The sequence below is a fragment of the Protopterus annectens genome, chromosome 11.part0 (assembly GCF_019279795.1).
Source record: "Protopterus annectens isolate FY-2018-M chromosome 11.part0, PAN1.0, whole genome shotgun sequence".
Classification (NCBI taxonomy): Eukaryota; Metazoa; Chordata; order Ceratodontiformes; family Protopteridae; genus Protopterus; species Protopterus annectens.
In genome coordinates, this window is record NC_056745.1 from 552,131,637 (window position 1) to 552,151,921 (window position 20,285).

Consider the following 20,285-nt stretch of genomic DNA (forward strand, 5'->3'; position numbering starts at 1 on the left):
GAATTATATTAAAAGTGACAGAAGTTAAAGTGTTACTAGTACCCAAAGTTCAAACACCAAACCAACCAATGTACCAAAACAGTGTTAAAAATCAGCTCCACACATGTTAATCACATTAAACTGCCCTAAAATAATGTTTACCAGCAATTTAAAACACATTTTATGGTCAGAGAGTATAAAATCTCAACAGAACATTCAAATAAGTTCATTTGGGGTAAAATTGCTGCACAAAGAGCAGTGTCATACATATGGTAAATAATGCATAAATGCTGCAAAAAATCTTCTGCAATATTTTCCTGTCAAACAATGAAAATAAGGCAGAGCAACAACAGCAAAGGCAGTGTCTATCAGCATGCATGCACACTGCACTTCTAAGAGTAATACTGAAAGTTTCCTGAAAAACAGTGAAACAAGCATTTGTCAGATAGAAGCCAACACTGCTACACTCAGGAATTCCCACAAGAATTGTTGTGAATGCTGACAGAAATGCAATATTAAATGTTTTAAATAAACATAAAAAATAGAAAGAGAATAATACATCTAAATCAAATGAGAGGAATTGGATCTCAAATGGGGCTTACCTGAGCAGTAAGCCAGAAAAATCAGCCCGGGATCCTGTGAAGAGTCACAGGACTTTCTTCTTTGGATGGCAGAAAAAGACTGAACACTCACTTCCTGTAACAGCTGAAAGCTTATCACTCAGGATATGCTCAGCCAATCAGCTGTCACAGGATGAATGAAGGAGGGGAATCTCAGCTTTTGAAAGTTGGCAAAGTACTGGGTTACCTTGGCAGGTAACCCCAAAATGCCACTGAGGCAGTGGAAATGATGAACAGTAGTACTGTCTTTTCTTTTTCAAGGTTCCTGGTTTCCAGACTTTTTTGACTGGCATCATGCCCTTGAATACTGCCATTTCCTTCTGATTGATGTAAACATGAAGAATAGTAGATTCCCATAGGCCCTGAACTTGAAGACTGTTGGAGTGAATGCTTCATGCTGTGTTTGAGGTAAGTGAGTTCATAACCTGATTTTCTGGTGTGAATTGGAAGGGAACTCATTTATTTTGAGGACCGACTTCTATTCAATTTCCTTTTTAGGGCATGGGAGAAGCAATATTTTGTGGATCAAAGGGTGTTGGTGCAGACTGGTCTTTTTTTTAGATATTGTTGAATTTCTCTCATGTGCAGTCTGGTATCATCAGATTGCAGGAAGCCATGAGGATCTCTCTCTCTCTCTGCAGTCACAGATACCTGAAGTATTAGGGACTGGAAGTATTGGGTTAGGAAGGCTGCCTTCTCTTGTGGGAGGAAGGCCATTTGTCTGTCTGTATCTAAGAGGGCTCCTACGAAAACTGTCCTCTGAGAGAGGTGGGCTTTGACTTTTTTATACTGTATGAAACTCAGACTTGAGAAGCAGCCCCTAGTTAGGAGTAGGGATGCTTCCAGTTCTTTTACTGATTTAATTATCCAGGAAAGGGTAAATTTGAATGCTCTTTGTCCTGCAAAAAACAATTACTGAAGCCAGACTCTTTGTAAAGAGTCTGAAAGTGGCAGACAGACAAAAGGGCAGAGCTCAGCTTTGACAATACTTCCCACCTGCTCTGAAGCAAGTGTACCTCCTGTGAAGTTTTGCTATGGAAATCTAGAGGTAAGGCATCCTTTAAATCTATAGTGACCATGTAAGTCAAGGGAGTTAGCATGGGCAGAAGTTTTTGTAGAGTCAGCATTTTGAATTTGGGAAACATTAGGAACCTGTTTAGCCAAAAAAAAAATAAAATAAAAAAAAAAAAAAAAAAAAAATATATATATATATATATATATATATATATATATATATATAGAAACATATATGCATCATGTATGACACAATGACACAGGCAATCTTACTGTGATAACCCACCACTAGACCAGAAATCAAGGAGCCTCATTCCTCACCACTGGTAACAGTGCGGGACATACACGGGAGGATAAAAGGTACATGTACAGTATTTCCAGATGCAGCTCCCTGCATCAAGTGCAAGTTCCCTTAAGAGCACACAGAGCAGTCAGTCTGGGACTAATTTCTCACTCTTTCTCCATATCCCCAATAAGACACCCCACTGGCACAGCTATAGAATTGAGTCCTTAGCCAGAGTTCAAGCCAAGTCCTACAACACTGTCCAACCAGTGCTTTGTGTCCCTGCTCAAGAATCTGACACACACACACATATACACACACACACACTGAGGTTTGATTTACAAACACACACACACACCTGGGAAAGGCTGGCACAGGTTTACTAGCTATGCTCCCTTCTGCCTGGACTATAAGGTAGTTTTCACTGCCAAAAGAACCTTTTATCAGCTACTTTAAGGCCCTTAACAAAGGGTGTCTAGTCTTACTGTGTAATATTAATATTAATACAAACGGTAATTTGACCAAGAGCAAGGCTATTAGGAGTGGCCGGAACAGTGTCACCAAATAAATATGCAAGTACTCTCAAAACTTAAATATCTCTACATAGATCAGTCACAATGAAAGGTTTAAATCTATTTAATAATAAATAATAAAAGATCAAGACAATACTAAATATATATTCACAGTGACATCAGAGTTTAAAACCAAAGGAAATATTTAAAACAACATTGCAGTGCAGTCTCAAATAAATAAAGAAAAGTATCTAAACTAAGCTTCACTCTATTCCTGACTGAATCTAAGAAAATTACTATACCCTAATAACTTACTATTATACAGCAAGGCAGATATGTGGTAAATGGATCTTGTTGTTGTCCAGGTGCAAGATATAATGCAGAATGTGCTGTCTCTTAAAAGGATTTCTTAAATTAATATCTCAAATATTACTGCTGGGATAAGCTTGCAGAACAACATCATTTCTTGTTATCTGACTCTATCCCAGGTAAAACCCCCACTGCTGGAAGCTAGTACGATTTAGCATCTACCTGTGAAAATACATAGACCTCAGATCTTTGGCAGATGCTGGAAGTCATAAAACAATTACATTCCTTCACGTTTGCAAAACTAGCAATAAGTTCACTCTGAAGACAATACAGAAAGCTTCACAGCACAGACATTGTGTCTCCAGCCTAGCCTATAATGTAATTTAATTTTAGTTATTTTTCTGAAGTTAACCTCCTGTATTCCACTTTCCACTGTTAAAATATACACATTTAAACAGTTACAATAGTGCATGCATATTTCTGTTCTTTTCCAGTAGGGCACATTGTGGTTACGTTTTAAGCACAAGCACTTTATAAAATACCTTTTTAACACACATATCTGTATAGACCAGTTTGATATACACGTCATACAGTATTGTAACACAAGCATCTTATATAAATCATGTTGATATTCCCAAATGATATATAATTATTTAAAAAATTCCAGATAGCTTGTGCTGACAGTATCTGCCTTTGTCACACACGCACCCCCTTCAAAGACTCAAGCTAGTTTTTCAAGTGACCCTTAAGAAACATTGCTTGAGAAAACCTGGCTGAGGATATCCCTCACCCCATAGTTTGAAGCATCCACCTGCACAATAAAGTCCTTGCTGTAATCTGAATTGGTTAACAAAACGGGTGCAACCAAAGCTCGTTTAAGCTTCTGGAATGCCTGCTCACATGCTGGGGTCCACACTATCTTCTCTGGCCTATTTTTCCTTGTCAGGTCTGTGAGGGGAGCAGCTATTGCACTATAACTGGGGACAACGTTTCTGTAGTACCATGCTGCCCTTAAGAATGTCCTCACCTGCTTTTTGGTAATAGGAACAGGGCATGCCTGAATGGCTTCCACTTTGCCAGGTTCTGGTCTGATCTTACCACTCCCCACTCTATGTCCCAGGTAAGAGACCTCTGCCACACCCACCTGACAATTACTGGGCTTCATGGTCAACCCTGCCCTCTGTAGTCTGCCCAGCACTTCCCTGACATGCTGAAGGTGCTCTTGCCAGGAACTGCAAACATTATACATTACAAACAATTCTGACACAACTGTAGCTGCAAACATTATACATAACTTATAATACATCCAGTCACTGTCAGTCAACAATTATACAGCTCATTCAATACCAGCCTTCTTTTAAACCTTGCTCCTCCTCTGCATGCATTTATCCCACATTTCCCATGTAATTTGCTCCTACCCTTTTCTAAAGATCCAAATTCCAGTTGATTTATCTCTTTTACTATCTTTGCTACTTCTAGTAAAGTTGGTTTAGGTTTTGATTTCCATTTTCTAGCAATTGCTTTTTTGGCAGCCATCATAATTAGACTCAGCAATGCCTTACTATGTCAAGGCAATTCCAATTCTGTTTCTCAGCTCAAAAAAAAACATTTCCTTATTGACACCAATTTGCTCACCCAGCATCTCCAACAGAACACTCTGCAGGGAATCTTTAAAGTCTTCCAACTTATTACACTCCCAGAAAATATGTTCTCATTTACCGCTTTCCTTCCCCATCACAATTTGCTGTCTACCTGAGGAAAAATTCTTTGGAGTTTACTTGGGGTATGTAAATACCTATGCAAACAATTCTAAACAACTATCCTAACTCTTCTAGACTTTGTTGCATATTTGGAATGCATACATATATCCTCCATTGTTTTTTTGTGAATTGCTTATCCAATCTCTCTTCCCAATCCTTTCTAACCTCCTCTGATTGATTATAGTTATCATGCAATATTTTATATGCTGCACTAATTATGCCTTTCATAATGGCAAATTCTGCTTTAGATTCTACTGAACACTCTACCAGTGCAGGTCTTTCATTTAGGACTCCCCTATTTCATTTTCTTTGCCTATACTCTGATAGCAATCCTTGATAGTGAAGGCAATCTCTAACCTGCAGTCCAAATTAATTATTGGCCTCTAACCATCCTATTACCTTTCCCTCTCTAGTTATTTGCTGCCAATACATTGGTTCCTTTATCAGTTTTCTCCAATAATTCCAGCCCCCTCTTGCTTACCATCTGTATCCCTAATTGCAGTCATCCCTATCGGCAGAATCTCCTTTCTCCATTCCTGCGTTGTCTTATTTCTTAGAATTAATTGAAGGTCTTGATACACACCCAATAACTATTTCAGATTATGCACCAATAATAACTAAAATAAAAACACAGGGTAATGAAATAAAAATGAGACACTGGCACTTTCCCACCTATCTGTTGAAAAGAAAGGCATTTAAGGAATGGGTAGGGGAGATTATTCAGGAGTTATTGGAGAGGATAGAAATTTCTTCTGAAAATATAGCTAGGGAGTGGGATAAAATTAAGGTGGAGTTTAAAAATAGGGTGGAAAAAAGAAAGGAAGCTATAGTTAAGAAGTAACAAGAATAATTTAGAGGAATTAACAAATGTTAAAGTATTGCAAAACAGGAGACTCTCACAGAACAAGAATATGATCAACTGCAGAATGCTAAGCAGAAAATAAGGGTTTATCTAGGTAATATGCACAAGTTTAGAAAGATTGCTGTTAAGCAACTGTTTTTTTATATTAACAGTAGAACACAAAAACTTTTAATACAACTCAGGCAACAGAAACTAGAAAGGGTTGTCACCAAGCTTAGGGAGCCTATAAAAAGGAAGGCAACAAGAGATCCTGTACAGGTATTAGAAGTATTTTGGAAATTCTATGAAAGTCTGTATAAAGCAGATAAATATAGAAATCAATAAAAGAAATGGAAATGGAAATGTTTATGAAAGAATTAAAGATGCCAAAGTTAGAAGTCGATGAGGCTCAATTACTAACAGTTAGGATAAGAGGAGATACAATTGTGATGTGTTACCAATCTACAGGAAAGTCCCCAGGAATAGATTGTATTCCTCTGGAAGTTTGGAAGCTAGGATGGAAGAACTGATAAATATCTGGAAGGTTTTGCTTAACAGTATTTTGAGAGGAGGAGAAGTGCCAACATACTGGAAGAAATCAGAGGAGGTTAGAAAGGATTGGGAAGAGAGACTGGATAATCAATTCACAAAGAAACAATGAGAGGATATATGTACGTCTCCCAAATATGCAACAAATCTTGAAGATTTAGGATTTTTGCTTAGAAATGTTTATGTAGATATTTTTATACCTCAAGTAGTCTCAGAGAAAATTTCCTCAGGTAGACAGCAAATGTTGTAGGTGTGATGGGGAAGAAACTGGTACTTGGGAACATATTTTCTGGGAGTGTGGTAGGTTGGCAGACTTTAAGAATTCCCTGTGGGATACACTGTCAGAGATGCAGAGTGGTGTGACAAGGGAGATGATTTTTCTGAGCTATGATACAGAATCAGAATTGCCTAGACATGGTAAGGTCTTGCTGTGTCTAATTATGGTGGCTGACAAAAAAGCAATTACTAGAAAATGTAAATCAAAATCTAAACCAACTATATTAGAAGTAGTGAATATAGTAACAGAAATAAAACAACTGGAATTGAGATCTTTAGAAAAGGGTAGGAGCAAACTACATAGGAAAAAATGGGAATTATGGGAACAATACAGGGAAGGAATGAGGTTTAAAAGAAGGCAGGACTTAAATGAGCTACGTAATGTTTGAAAATAATTGGGTAGATTATAAGTGATATATAATGTTTGCAAGTGGGAGTGTGTCAGTATGGTTTGTGATGTAAAGTGCTTGCAACTAGGAGTGTGTTGTGGTTTGTTTTCATTTATATAAATGTATGATTGCTTATGTCATAAGTGATGGTTTAATAAAGATGTTTCTTGTTTAAAAAAGGGGCAGTAATTGAAAATGTATGTAATGTTGCTTAGGTTATATAAAATATAGCAATATATTTGAAGTATAATGTTTGTTACTGTTAATTTCTTAATACAGTTTGATTACTTTTGTGTAAATGTAAATTTGCCTATGTCACAAGTGATAATTCAGTAAAGGTGTTTAAAAAAACAGTTGCTTAACAGCAATCTTTCTAAATGATTTAATCCCTTATTTGATGTTTAGTATTCTGCAGTTGGCCTTCTTCTTGTTTTGTGAGATTCCCCCTATTTTGCAGTACTTTAACATTTGTCAGTCCCTATAAGCAATTTGTTTTGCTTCATAACCATATCTCCCTATCTTTTATTTGCACACTATATTTAAACTCTACTTTAATTTTATCCCACTCCTTAGCTTTATTTTTGGAAGAAATTTCTGTCTTCTCTAATAACTCCTGAATAATTTCCACTACCCATTCCTTAAATTCCTCTCTTTTCAAAAGATAGGTAGGAAAGTGCCAGTGTCTCATTTTTATTTCATTACCCTGTGTTTTATTTTAGTTATTATTGGCGTATGATCTGAAATAGTTATTGAATGCATATTAAGAGTTTCAACTGAATGCACATGTTCCTGCGAAATGTAAATTCTGTCTAGCCTAGCCCAGTTTTTGTATCTTGGGGAATAATACGTAAATTCACTGCAAACTCATAGTACTGAATTCACATCTTCCATGCCAAATATGTTCATAAATTTCTTTCAAAATCTACCCTTTTTTGTTATATCTTCCCTTCTAGGGCCCCAGACACATCTTCACTACTGCAAATCAAATTTCAGTCCCCACCAATAAGTAATATTTCTAGCTGAAAGCTGATTATTTCTCTCAGAATTTTCTTAAGCTCCATTATAGCAGTTTTAGGGGGATGTAAATACATGCCAGTGAAATGTTCCTCTCTTGCCAGTAGCCCCTTAGTACTACGAATCTACCATTATTATATTTTTTTTATCCTCTTCTATTATTATTGGAGCTAGTCTTGCAATTAATAGAAGTACTCCTCTCTTCCTTTGCCACAGGTATTCCACTGAATAACCATCCTGAAAACCTTTCTTTATCAAACTGACATGTTCAGTTCTTTCCAAGTGTGTCTCCTGTAGCATAGCTATTTGCACTCTACATTTTTAATATAGCTCACTACTCTTTCATTTTTGTATTTATTTGTGAGACCATTAAAGTTTAAAGACATTATAGAAAGCATTATGTTCTTGAGAGATTATCATTCCTACATTTTATGTATAACAGCTTTTTTGCTGAATATCTATTTTCAGCTTTTGTGTTATATGCATGTAATATTTAGCAGGTTAATCTTGTATACGGTTGTTTCTTGTCACCTCCATTTGAGCCTATGTCACATCTTACAGAACTTTTTGTTTTATTGAAAACCCTCAAACAAAAATACACACACACACAATACCCATAAAACCTATTAACTTAATAACACACAAAACTATGTACATATTCAAATATTGAAGTTTTACCCTCCTAATAAGAACAAATGTTCCAAACTGACAGCCACACACAGACTCAAGCTGACCTAAAAGAAAGGTTATCCATGCTAAGATGCATGGTATAGCAATTAAGTCTAGTTTTGTCTTATCTTTAGAGCTCTCTCAGCTGGGAAAACACTTGAATGCTTTCAGAAAATATTTTCTGCAAGCCATTTCCTCTTTATCAGATTGTCTGCTAGAGACATGACAACCAGACACAAAACTGTTTACTAAAAAAAGCCTGTTAATTTTCAATATTCTTTTTCATTTACTTGTTTTCTCTTAAAACTTACTAGATTAAGATAACGGCCTTAACCCAGTCATTCCCCTATGCAAGAATGAGAAAAAACACACTGATTTTTCTTTTGTCATACTCTTTTAACCAGATCTTCTCCATCTTTTTCCCTCTCCTGAGTATTTTTTCTGAACAGTAATGACATCAAGTAGCGCATATGCTTTAGTGTCCCCTACAAGTTCAACAAGGTCCAAAAACGTCCAATATTTCCAGATTTTCTTGTTCTGTCATGTTTTACAAATATAATTATTACTTTTAATCCCACAATTGTCAGTTTCCAAGTTAGTGATTTTATTCTGCAAGTATTAATGACATGAAGTAGGGCATAAGCTTTAGAGACTCCTACAAGTTTAACAAAGTGCAAGAAATACAATATTTCCAGATTTTCTTGATCTATTCCTGTTCATCTTCTTCTCCCAAGCCCTGTCTCTGCTTCATTTCCAACTTACACTTGATTATTCTAGCAGTCTCTTGTGCTTTTGTCCCTCTCTCAAGCATTTTCTGTTGAGGCACTGGAAAAGGTTTCACTGACACAGTCTCTTCATGGTCTTTATTACCAGAAGAACAAGAAGCAGAATTTTCTTCTGTTTCACAGCTCACTTTTTGTTGGATAAACGTTTGTATTTTTTTCTTGGTAAGTATTTCATCAAAAAATGATTGCTCCTCCAGGGAAAATATTTTAAAGATAGCTAGGTACAGCAGTTTAAATCTCACTCCCGCTTCTCGACATTCTCTGAATAATGTGAAAATGTACTCCTCTTCTGCCTGGTGTACAATGAGTAGTCATTCTCCACAAATACTCTGCTGTCTCCCACTTTTAGTATTTTGCCCTTCAAACACAGTTTTGTTGTAATCAACCTCTTCTGGTGGGAAGATTGACTCTTTCCTCTTAAAGGTCTAGATCGTTTTCTCATAGCCAGGTTTGGAGCATACACACTATGTGCCATTGCAATTAGTAATTCCTGTTGTGGAACACCAGTCCAATTGCTTAGAGTCTGTTCCTTCCAGCTTCTGGGGTACAGCAGAAAATCTCAGGTTTTCCCTATGTGCTCTGTCCTCTAATTATATATATATTTTGAAACATCTCTTCTTGTGAAGTCTCATATTCAGCCAGCCTTTTCTTCATTTCAGCCTCTGAATTTTGTAGTTTTATCACCCTACCTAAATACCTGTTTAAAGCTTCTTCCATGTTTTTCCAGCCTTTTATTGTTTGGATTGATATACTTTATCAGTGTTTCATTTATTTTAGTCAGGTCTGTGTGCAGTTGCCTTGTACCTTCCTCTAGGTTACTGGAAGTCATGTCTGGAGCTTGCACTACTTTTTGATGAACAGCTACAGTACTTTTCCCAGACAGTATAGTTTTGTCACCTTTTGAGCTGGTTTTCCTTCAGGTCCTCTGTATTTCTTTTTTCCTGGCAATCCCAGTAGTGTACTTACACAGTTACTGAAATTTACCAAGAAATGTGGGTCTACTGGTTTTCTCTGCTAAGTTTCTGTTTTCACAGTGGGAGAGTTAGAATTAAGCTGCTATTTAATGTGCATCTTGGAAGTCTCAAGAAAAATCTAATATTGGTCTCCAAGTTCCTTCTATTATTAGTACCATAAGAAGCCTTGAATAATAAACTGTGTCCTTTTCTTCCTTGGGAACTGGTAATGTCAAGCCCTGGTTCAGAAGAGGTTGATCCATTACTGTTCCTCCTTGAATTGATCCTTAGGAATTAAGGGGATGCCTGTGTATCTTGGGAGAGAGGTAACATTAAGTCTTTAATCTGATTTTATAAATTGCAACCACTTGTTTAGAAACTGGGAAAAACTGCCTCTTAGTCTTGATGGAATGGGAAGAGGGTAGGGTTGGGATGAGGCTTGAGTTGATAGGAAAAGGGAGGTACCTGGCTGAGTCAGGGTTACCCCCCGTGGTCAGGGCCCAGCAGGCATGGTGCTTTGCTCTGCTTGTAATCGCCTATGAGGTCTCTCCTTTTTGTCTCTCTTTGTCCTCCTTTCTCACTGCCTAGGCTGGGAGGCTGGAAAGGACCAGGGTTTTGTATTATATTTCCTACTGAACCTTGATGGTTGAACATGCGAAAAATCCTTAACAGTCTGCAAAGCCTTAGCCTCATTCTCCAGTTTCTTAAAAGTGGCCTGAATTCAAACAGAAATCTTTATCAAGTGGAGCATTCAAGATTTTGGATTTAATATACTCAGGCAGGTTCTGTTCCCTTAACCAGGCATGCCTCTTGATAACAGACCTAGAAGCAGATGCTACCCTAGATGCCTCTAAAGCATCAAAGCCACAATGCAAAGAATGTTTTTCATCCTGACAGCAGGAGTTACAAATGTCTAATAATTCCTTAGGGAGAGCTCTATCCTTTATCTGTTCCAGTTTGTGTTTCAAATAGTCCAGGAAAGTTTCCTGGCATTTGTCAGTATGGAACTAGTAATTAAGAGCCCTTATAGCCAGAGTGGCTGAAGTGCAGGCCAATTCTTGCCAAACCTATCCAGCATCCTAAAATCTCTTTCAATTGTTAAGGGGTTTCTAGAGGTGTTATCTTTGGCTCTCTTGGGACCCAAAGACACAACCTCAGAGTCTGCTACAGGGTTCTTCAAAAGGTGATGGCGGGAGTCCAGAACTCTACAGAAATTATCTGGCTTGCTAGCAGCAGGTGGTTGAGAGTTAGGCTGTGAGGAAGAGTCTAGAATGACATTGCTGACTACCTCCAAAACTGGAGCAATGACCAGAGGTTTGCACTCACAAAGCCTAAGAAACTCTCTATCCCTTTCTTAGATTTGGTTTAATCCTTAGCCTCACAGTAGAACTACCACATCTTATGGAGTATCTCATCAAAGGTGAAATCAAGTGTGAAGCTGATGGGAGATTTTTTTTGTCAGACTCTGAATCAGCATATGAATTGGAAATTTGTCTAGATATGCCTTGAGATTCATAAGAATCATTGGATTCCTGGGTGGAGGTCCATCTTTCTTTTCCCAGGAGAAGATTCTATAGCAGTGGACCAGCTCTGGCTAAGCTGTCTGGCTCTCTTAATATCCACAAAATCTGCAACTAGCCTGACAAGGTCCTGCAGGTATGCTTTAAGAGATTATGAGCTAAAAAGCCCAGGATGAGGCAAACTAGATATAGCCTTCTTTGGTTTGGCCTTGTGTCTGGTGTTAGATGTATGTGACCCATAACAATGGTGAGCATGGCTGCTTCTGGTCAGTTGAAGTTCTGTCTGTCAAATGGGGAATTCTGACCTATATATCAGTAGTCTTGAAATGTACGTTGGAAGCTGGGACCTGCACAGAGATCACAGACCTAACCGTTGGCTCAAGTCCTTTGACCCACGCAGACAGCAGGGAACTGATGACACATCAGACTCAAAAAGGATCTGGGTAGAGGCTTCAACTGCAGGTTCTGTCAGTAGAGGGGACTGTGAGGGCATCTATACTCCTGGATGGAATGGAGACGCCAACTGGCTGTCATCTATGACACTAATATGATTTGGGTGCTTCTTGCAATGGTTGACCAACAGATGCCATAATATGCATGGGCCTCTGATGCTCTACTTCCTTTCCTAAATATTTTCCTACAGCTTTAGCCCTACCTTTAATTGTCCTAGAATTAGAACACCAAGAAAATGTGGGCACATTGTGCTCCAAGCCTAAGAAAAAAAGATACAGTGTGTGAAAGTTGTGGTGAGGGATTTATTTTCCACAATCCAAGCAAGTATAAGTCTTGACAATGGACATCTAATCATACAGTACTAAGAAAAATAGTTACCCAAAGGGGTACTTATGTTGATTGCAGTTCAAACTCTTGGATTTTGATCAGTGACATAACAGATCTGTAATCAGGATCTGACTACATGAATGAACTATGAAAATGGCACTGGCTGATGACCCTTATACCCAGACATTGGAGGGGAGGGTGTCTACCAGCCAAATAGGAGGAGGGAAAAGTTTCCGGTATTTGGGTTGGTCAAGGGATTCCACAGCATGAAATACCAAGGAGTTATTAATGCAACAGTAAAACATAAATATCTGTCCATACCATCGGGAACCAGAAAGAGTTAGGAGTAGAAACTCTAGCCTCAAATGGAAGGAAAGGCTATCATCCCTACTTCTTTATGGCTGTGTGATACCTGTTTGCTATTTTTTTCCTCTGTTTGATACATTGTTTCCTAATTTTTCCTTGCTTTGTATGTGCAGGCTCAACCAGTATCAGTTTCTATGAACTCAGGCTGTAGTATTTTGAAGAAAAATTGAAGCAGTTTTATTGTGGTCTTTTTAAAATCACTTTCTCTGACCTGGGGGACCTCAGGAGTGAGAATACTAATAAAGTAAGAGGAGGGTGGAGTGCGGGGACCTTGCTGAAATATTGCTTCATTGCAGAAATTGCATCAAACCATCTTTTGAGTAAATGTGTTTGGCTGATTTGTGTACTTGTGCTTAGTTTTATCCAAGAGTCGCTAGGCAACTGGGATGTGAGTATTCTTCTAGGAGAGAACTTAAAAGACCTCTAACTAGAAACTCAATTTGACACCACCAGAAAACAGTGGTCCTTTGTAAAAGATCTCTAAAGAAGAACTGCATCTCCACTGTCAAACCAAGACTACAATCAGGAATGTTGCTGCTGGACTAGTGGAGCTATCCTCTTGAATGAAGCAGTGATGAAAGAAGCAGTCAAGAAAATGTGCTGCTTCAAGGGTTTCACTGGTTTGTAAGTTTCAGCATCTTTTGAGCCTGGCTAGTTCAAGAACAGGACAACACAGATGGTACAAATGAGGCATAAATGACCAAAACAAAACATTCATCTCTTCATGGAAGAGCAAACAGGTATTCAGAGAACCCAATAGTTAAAAATCAGCTTAATTCATTTAGCAGCCAGTCTCTCAAAAATCCCATACAGATGTTTTACTTCCCCAAGCTGGTTTCAGTGGTCACACCCACCTTCATCAGTGTCAAACTGGTTTGTACATGTTTCCTGCATGACTAGAATGCCATTTTAGTGAGACAGGTAATTAAATGAAAAATGTTCATTTTGAGCTATTGGCTACACTCAATTTTGTGATTTACTAGTGTGCTTGTTCTTAAAGTGCTGAATATTTTGTTTTGGTTGTTTCCTGCATTTCAAGCACCAAGAGTCAGTGGGGAAGTGACATGTATCATGTTGTTCTACTGGATGATAAAGATACTCCAAAGTTGAGGAATTCCAAGATGGCTGCACATCGACTAACAGCTTAATTCTAGCTCTCCCTATGTGAAAACAGAAACTTAGCAGAGAAAATCAGTGGACCTAGATTTCTGGGTAAATTTCAGTGACTGGTTAGTAAGAGCACTACTTGGATGCCAGGAAAAAAAGAAATATAGAGGACCTGAACAAAAATCAGCTACAAAAGGTGACAAAAAAACAATGAAAAAAGTACTGCAGCTGTTCATCAAAAAGCAGTGCAAGCTCTAGACACGACTTCCAGTAACCTAGAGGAAAGTATAAGGCCACTGCACATACACCTGACTAAAATAAATGAAACACTGATGAAGTATATCAATTGAAACAGTAAATGGCTGGGAAAAATGGAAGAAGCTTTAAACAGATATTCAGTTAAAGTGATAAAACTGCAAAACTCAGATGTCGAAATGAAGAAAAGGCTGGCTGAATATGAAACTGCACAAGAAGAGATGTTTCAAAAATAACAGAAATAGAGAACAGAGCACATAGGGAAAACCTGAGATTTTCTGCTGTACCAGAGAAGCTGAAAGGAACAGACATTATTAATTTTATGAAAGCACAAATAAGCAACTGGACTGGTGTTTCACAACAGGAATCGTTAATTGAAAAGGCATGTTGGGTATATGCACCAAACCTGGCAATGAGAAAACAACCTAGAACTTTTATTAGTTAAAATGCAATCTTACCAGCAGAAGGAGTTGATTTTGACAAAACTGTGGCAGAAGGACAAAGTATGAAAAGTGGGAGACAGCAGAGTGTTTGTAAAGAATGACTGCTCATTGTACAACAGACAGAACAGGAGTAAATTTATTCCATTACTCAGGGAATGTTGAGAAGCATGTGTGAGTTTCAAATTGCTATACTTGGTTATCTTCAAAATATTTTTCCCTGGAGGAACAAAATCTTTTTTTTTTTGATGAAGTACACACTAAGGAAGAAATACAAAAGTTTATCCAACAAAATGTGAGCTGTGAAAGAAGAGGCTATCCCACTTCTTGTTCTTCTGGTAATAAAGGCCACAGTGAGAGAGGCTGTCCAGTGAAACCTTTTCCAGTGTTTCAAAGGAAAATGCTTGAGAGAGGGGAAAAATGCACAACTGTTGACTAGAGGAATTGGAAATGAAACAGACACAGAGTTTGTGAGATGGAGATGAACAGAAATAGAACAAGAAAATCTGGAAATATTGGATTTCTTGGACACTGTTAAACATGTAGGTGACTCTAAAGCATATGCCCTACTTTATGTCATTAATATTTGGAAAAATACTCAGGAGAGGAGAAGAGGAGGGATAACTAAGTAAAACATTTTTTTGTTAATAGTACTATTTAAATAGTGCATGATTTTCTTTGCATGTTATAAAGTTATTTCAGTTATTTTTTAAGTGTAATGAGGATACTAATGTAAATAGGTACTCCTGTTTTTTCTTTCTCCCTTCTTCTCTCTTTCTCCTTGTTCAGTTTTAAGAAATGTAGGCACTGCAGTGCAAAAAAAAAAGATATGCCCCAGGATTCAGTAAACTCCATGTAGGAATAGCGTTATTCCTACATGGAGTGAACGGTGTCCATGTCTGCATCCTCCTCTTGGCAGCGCACCTTACATATTAATGAATGTGTGCTACTGAGATGGAGCCACAGACATGGATACTGAATGAGTCCTGGGGGTGTGTTACAGTGCCCAAAGATCTGTAACATACCCCCTGCACTGACAAAGTGCCATGTGGCAAAAGAAAACAATGTCTGTGGACACTGAAATAGTGAATGGCAAGTGAAATTAATGCAGGGGGTGTGTGACAGGTCCTGTGACACACCCCCTGCATTGTGAAAGTGCCATATGGCACTATACATTAGAAAACAGTATCCGCAGACACTGAAATTATGAATGGCAACTGAATGCAATGCAGGGGATGTGTGAGAGGTACTGTGACACAGCCCCTGCACTCTGAAAGTGCCATATGGCACTTTACAATAAAGAAAGTGACCTCGGGCATTTCATAGAAAAGCCAATAGTGGGACAAAAACCCAAAAATAGGGAACAGTTTTTAAATATTGCCCTTACAAACTTAGAAAGTTGATAGAATGACAGGTCTTGCATTAGCATGGACTTTCTAACAAGTATGATGTGTGAAACTCAAATGCCCGTCAATATTTTCTAACTGCAGTCTTTAATGATTTTTCACTGATTTGCCAGGGAAACACAATCCCATGACAAACAGACCAAGAATATGGGTTTATACACACTGAGCAGAGTGGATAAGTTGTTGACTGCAGCTGTTAGCTGAGATATATAAGTATCCTGTTTTTTTTTGATTATTTATACAGAGTATTGTTTTTAACAATTAATATATAGCACTTTTATTGTCTGCTTTTTAGTCTTCAAGTGTATTTTATTGTTATTAACTAATCTGCACAAGTAACTGATTTGTCTGCAGTTGAAAGCATTCTGTATTTTTACAAATCTTTATCTGTTTGTGCTTTCTCTAGTGCTACTGTCTGTAGGCTATTGTTTCTAGCTGAAGCCTCTAACTTTGCTAGATTGTGTTAATAGCCTGCTGAGTGGGGGCTGGTTCTTTTGTGTTCTTGTAAAAAAAAAAAGTTGTTCTTCTGGTATTTAAGCCCTAACTTTGGTAGGGTTTCTGTCTATACACACTGAGCAGAGTGGATAAGTTGTTGACCGCAGCTGTTAGCTGAGATATATAAGTATCCTGTTTTTTTTTTTATTATTTATACAGATTATTGTTTTTAACAATTAATATATAGCACTTTTATTGTCTGCTTTTTAGTCTTCGAGTGTATTTTATTGCTATTAACTAATCTGCACAAGGAACTGATTTGTCTGCAGTTAAAAGCATTCTGTATCTTTACAAATCTTTATCTGTTTGTCCTTTCTCTAGTGCTACTGTCTGTAGGCTATTGCTTCTAGCTGAAGCCTCTTTAACTTTGCTAGATTGTGTTAATAGTCTGCTGAGTGGGGCTGGTTCTTTTGTGTTCTTGTAAAAAAAAAGTTGTTCTTCTGGTATTTAAGCCCTAACTTTGATAGGGTTTCTGCCTATACACACTGAGCAGAGTGGATAAGTTGTTGACCGCAGCTTTTAGCTGAGATATACAAGTATCCTGTTTTTTTTCGATTATTTATACAGATTATTGTTTTTAACAATTAATATATAGCACTTTTATTGTCTGCTTTTTAGTCTTCGAGGGTATTTTATTACTATTAACTAATCTGCACAAGTAACTGATTTGTCTGCAGTTAAAAGCATTCTGTATCTTTACAAATCTTTATCTGTTTGTGCTTTCTCTAGTGCTACTGTCTGTAGGCTATTGTTCCCACCCTCCCTCCCAGTTGGTGTCTTGCTCTTATACTTGGTGGCTTTGCAGTTGCCTGCCCCTACTGTAAATCTGATCTGTGACACTCCTCCCAGTCTAGTGTCATTAGCTCATCGCCTTAATATTGCTACAACTCAAGTGGTCTAGGTTGCACTGCATCTGAAGTGTTTGTGTGTTTTAGCTGCTTTTCTGTATATATAGACTTCTCTGTTTCTTTAACTAAATAAGCTCTGCAAAGTTGTTTTATTGCATTCCTGTCTGTATTTATGAGTTTTTTGCACTTTTAAAGTTTGTTTTTGCTTAGTTTAACTGGTCGGCTACACACTCAAGTGTGCTAGCTGAATTAAAGCATTTATTGTGTTTCTGTACCTAATTTCTGCTACTTTGTAAAAAAAAAAAAAAAAATCCTTGTTTCCCGCCTTTACTGAACTAGAATAGTCCAGTCTTCAGGTATTGCTGATCTCTGGGCTGTGTCATAGTTCCTGTGTTGCCCATATCCTTATTTGGATAGGAGGAAGCTTCTTTGTTCACCAGTGAGAGTGGGGAGCTCTGAGCAGCCCATCTGTCCCTTGAGGAGTGGTTCCAGCCCAGTGACCTGTAGCTTATTGGCCGTTTTGGGCCATTTCCTATCTCTTTCTAATCCCCTGCTTTAAAGCCAGCTTTAGCGCTTGTAATTTAAAGTTTGTCCTGTTTGTTGCATTTACCTGTTGAGGCTACAAACTCAAGTGCACTAACATGTGTTACATATTTACTGCATTTTTCTGCTGTTTGTTGCAAAAAAAAAAAAAAAAATTATCCTTGTTTCCCATCTTTCCTGACCTAGAGTAGTCCAAATACAGGCTTTACTGTATTCTGGACTTTTGGAAAGTTCCTGTGTTGCCCATTTCCTATCTTGGATAAAGGGAGGCTTCTTTGTTCACCAGTGGCAGTGGGGAGCTTGGAGCAGCCTATCTATCCCTGGAGGAGTGTTCCCAGCACAAGAATCTGGTAGTTCCTGTGTTGCCCATTTCCTTTCTTGGATAAAGGGAGGCTTCTTTGTTCACCAGTGGCAGTGGGGAGCTTGGAGCAGCCTATCTATTCCTGGAGGAGTGTTCCCAGCACAAGAATCTGGTAGTCTATTGGCCGTTTTGGGCCAATTTTTAGCTCTTTCAAGTCCCCCTGTATAAAACCCACTTTGGCGAGGTTTTTGCACTTGTTACTACTCAGTCAAGCTCCTTGTGGTTCTGCAGAGTTTTGCTAGCAGCAGAGAGGCTAAAAGAGTGACTGCTAACCTGATAAAAGTGTTTGTTTTCCTGCTACTACCTGGGCAACTGTCCGATCTAGCTAAACTGCAAGCATTTCTGCTTCTTGAACTGTTTTAAACTGTTTAAAGTTGTTTTTGCACCTGCACTTTTAAAGTTTGTCCTGTTTGTTGCTTTTACCTGTTGAGGCTACACACTCAAGTGCGCTAGCTTGTGTTACATATATATTGCATTTTCCTGCTGTTTGTTGCAAAAAAAAAAATTATCCTTGTTTCCCGTCTTTCCTGACCTAGAGTAGTCCAAATACAGGCTTTACTGTATTCTGGACTTTTGGAAAGTTCCTGTGTTGCCCATTTCCTTTCTTGGATAAAGGGAGGCTTCTTTGTTCACCAGTGGCAGTGGGAAGCTTGGAGCAGCCTATCTATCCCTGGAAGAGTGTTCCCAGCACAAGAATCTGGTAGTCTATTGGCCGTTTTGGGCCAATTTCTAGCTCTTTCAAGTCCCCCTGTATAAAACCCGCTTTAGCGTGGCTTTGCGCAATTTTGCGCATAGCGCAGCATCGGGCAGCGCTGCTTAATTGGGTTTAAACCATTCTCGGCTCCACAAAGTCTGCTCTTCACTTTTTCCCTTAGAACTGATCTAGTTCTCAAAATAAACACCCTATTCCCACTCTAAAGCCTGGCACTTGCTCACTAAAGCAATTATATAAGTCAGCACTAAAAAATTAAAAGCACTACACCCTCACAAACTCCCCTTGAGTACTTTGTTCCCCATTGGCCCTTTTTTTCAATTATAAAGGAATTCCCAATACTATTCCAGCATGTCCAAAGGTCAGTTGTCAATCTCCTCTCCGGTCCAGCTGGTGAATCTGGGAATCTTGAGGCAATGTTACAACTGCTTCGTACACAGACAACCCTCTCCTCCTCCCAACAAATTCCAACACATGTGAGAGATGCAACCATATAGCCAAACTGGAGGCTAAGCTCTCTCAACTCAGTACTGGCGTAACCAGTCAGGAGGAGAAGGAAACCACACTCACTACAATTCCAGTCTCACATAGACCTACCACGACAGCAAACCAAACACATAAACACACAAAAACATACTCGGAGGCTCTAAATAAAAATCTGGCTAAGCAGCAGAGACCTCCAAAGCAGACACCGAAGCAACCGCTACCCCAAAACAAAACACGTGCAACATAGCTCACAAAGCCAGTGTGCCGAACAGTCACAGTCCTTAAGGCTAAACAACACACCTGATACACTTGTAATAGGTGACTCTATCGTCAGGCACACTGACGTCCCGCTCACCAGGCTGAACAAGGAGAAGGTCATGGTGAGCTGCCTGTCGGGCGCTAGGATCCACCACATAACACAAGCACTCAGGTCACTCCAAGGCAAGTACAAATATGACTCAGTCATTGTCCATGCTGGTGTAAATGACCTGAGACGTACCTCCCTGGACTACATGAAAAGAGACATAGAGGAGCTCTCTGAGCATGTAGCCCAAGCCGGTATGACCTTGACCTTGAGTAGCATCTCACCCTCACCAAGAATGATGCCACAATATGAAGACAAGATGATCAATTTCAACAATTGGCTTAAGTATTGGTGTCATTCAAAGGGGATCCACTGCCTGTTTGCCTGGGATGACATGCTCGACAAGTCACGATGCTTCACTAGGGACGGCTTGCACCTGTCACCCCTGGGCTTTCGGATATTGGCAAAGGCTCTTGCCACCCCCATAGTGCCTTTTTTAGGCAAGGCTCAAAAGACAAACCCACCTCCATAGGTATCACAAGGGATAAGAAACTAAGAGTAATGCTACTCAATGCCAGAAGTCTAAACCTCAAGATGCATGCACTCGAAACTCTCCTTAGGATGGAGAACATCAATATCTGTGCAGTAAGAGAAACCTGGTTCAAGGCTCCCAAGAGCACCCCAGCACTACCAGGTTATACCTCATACC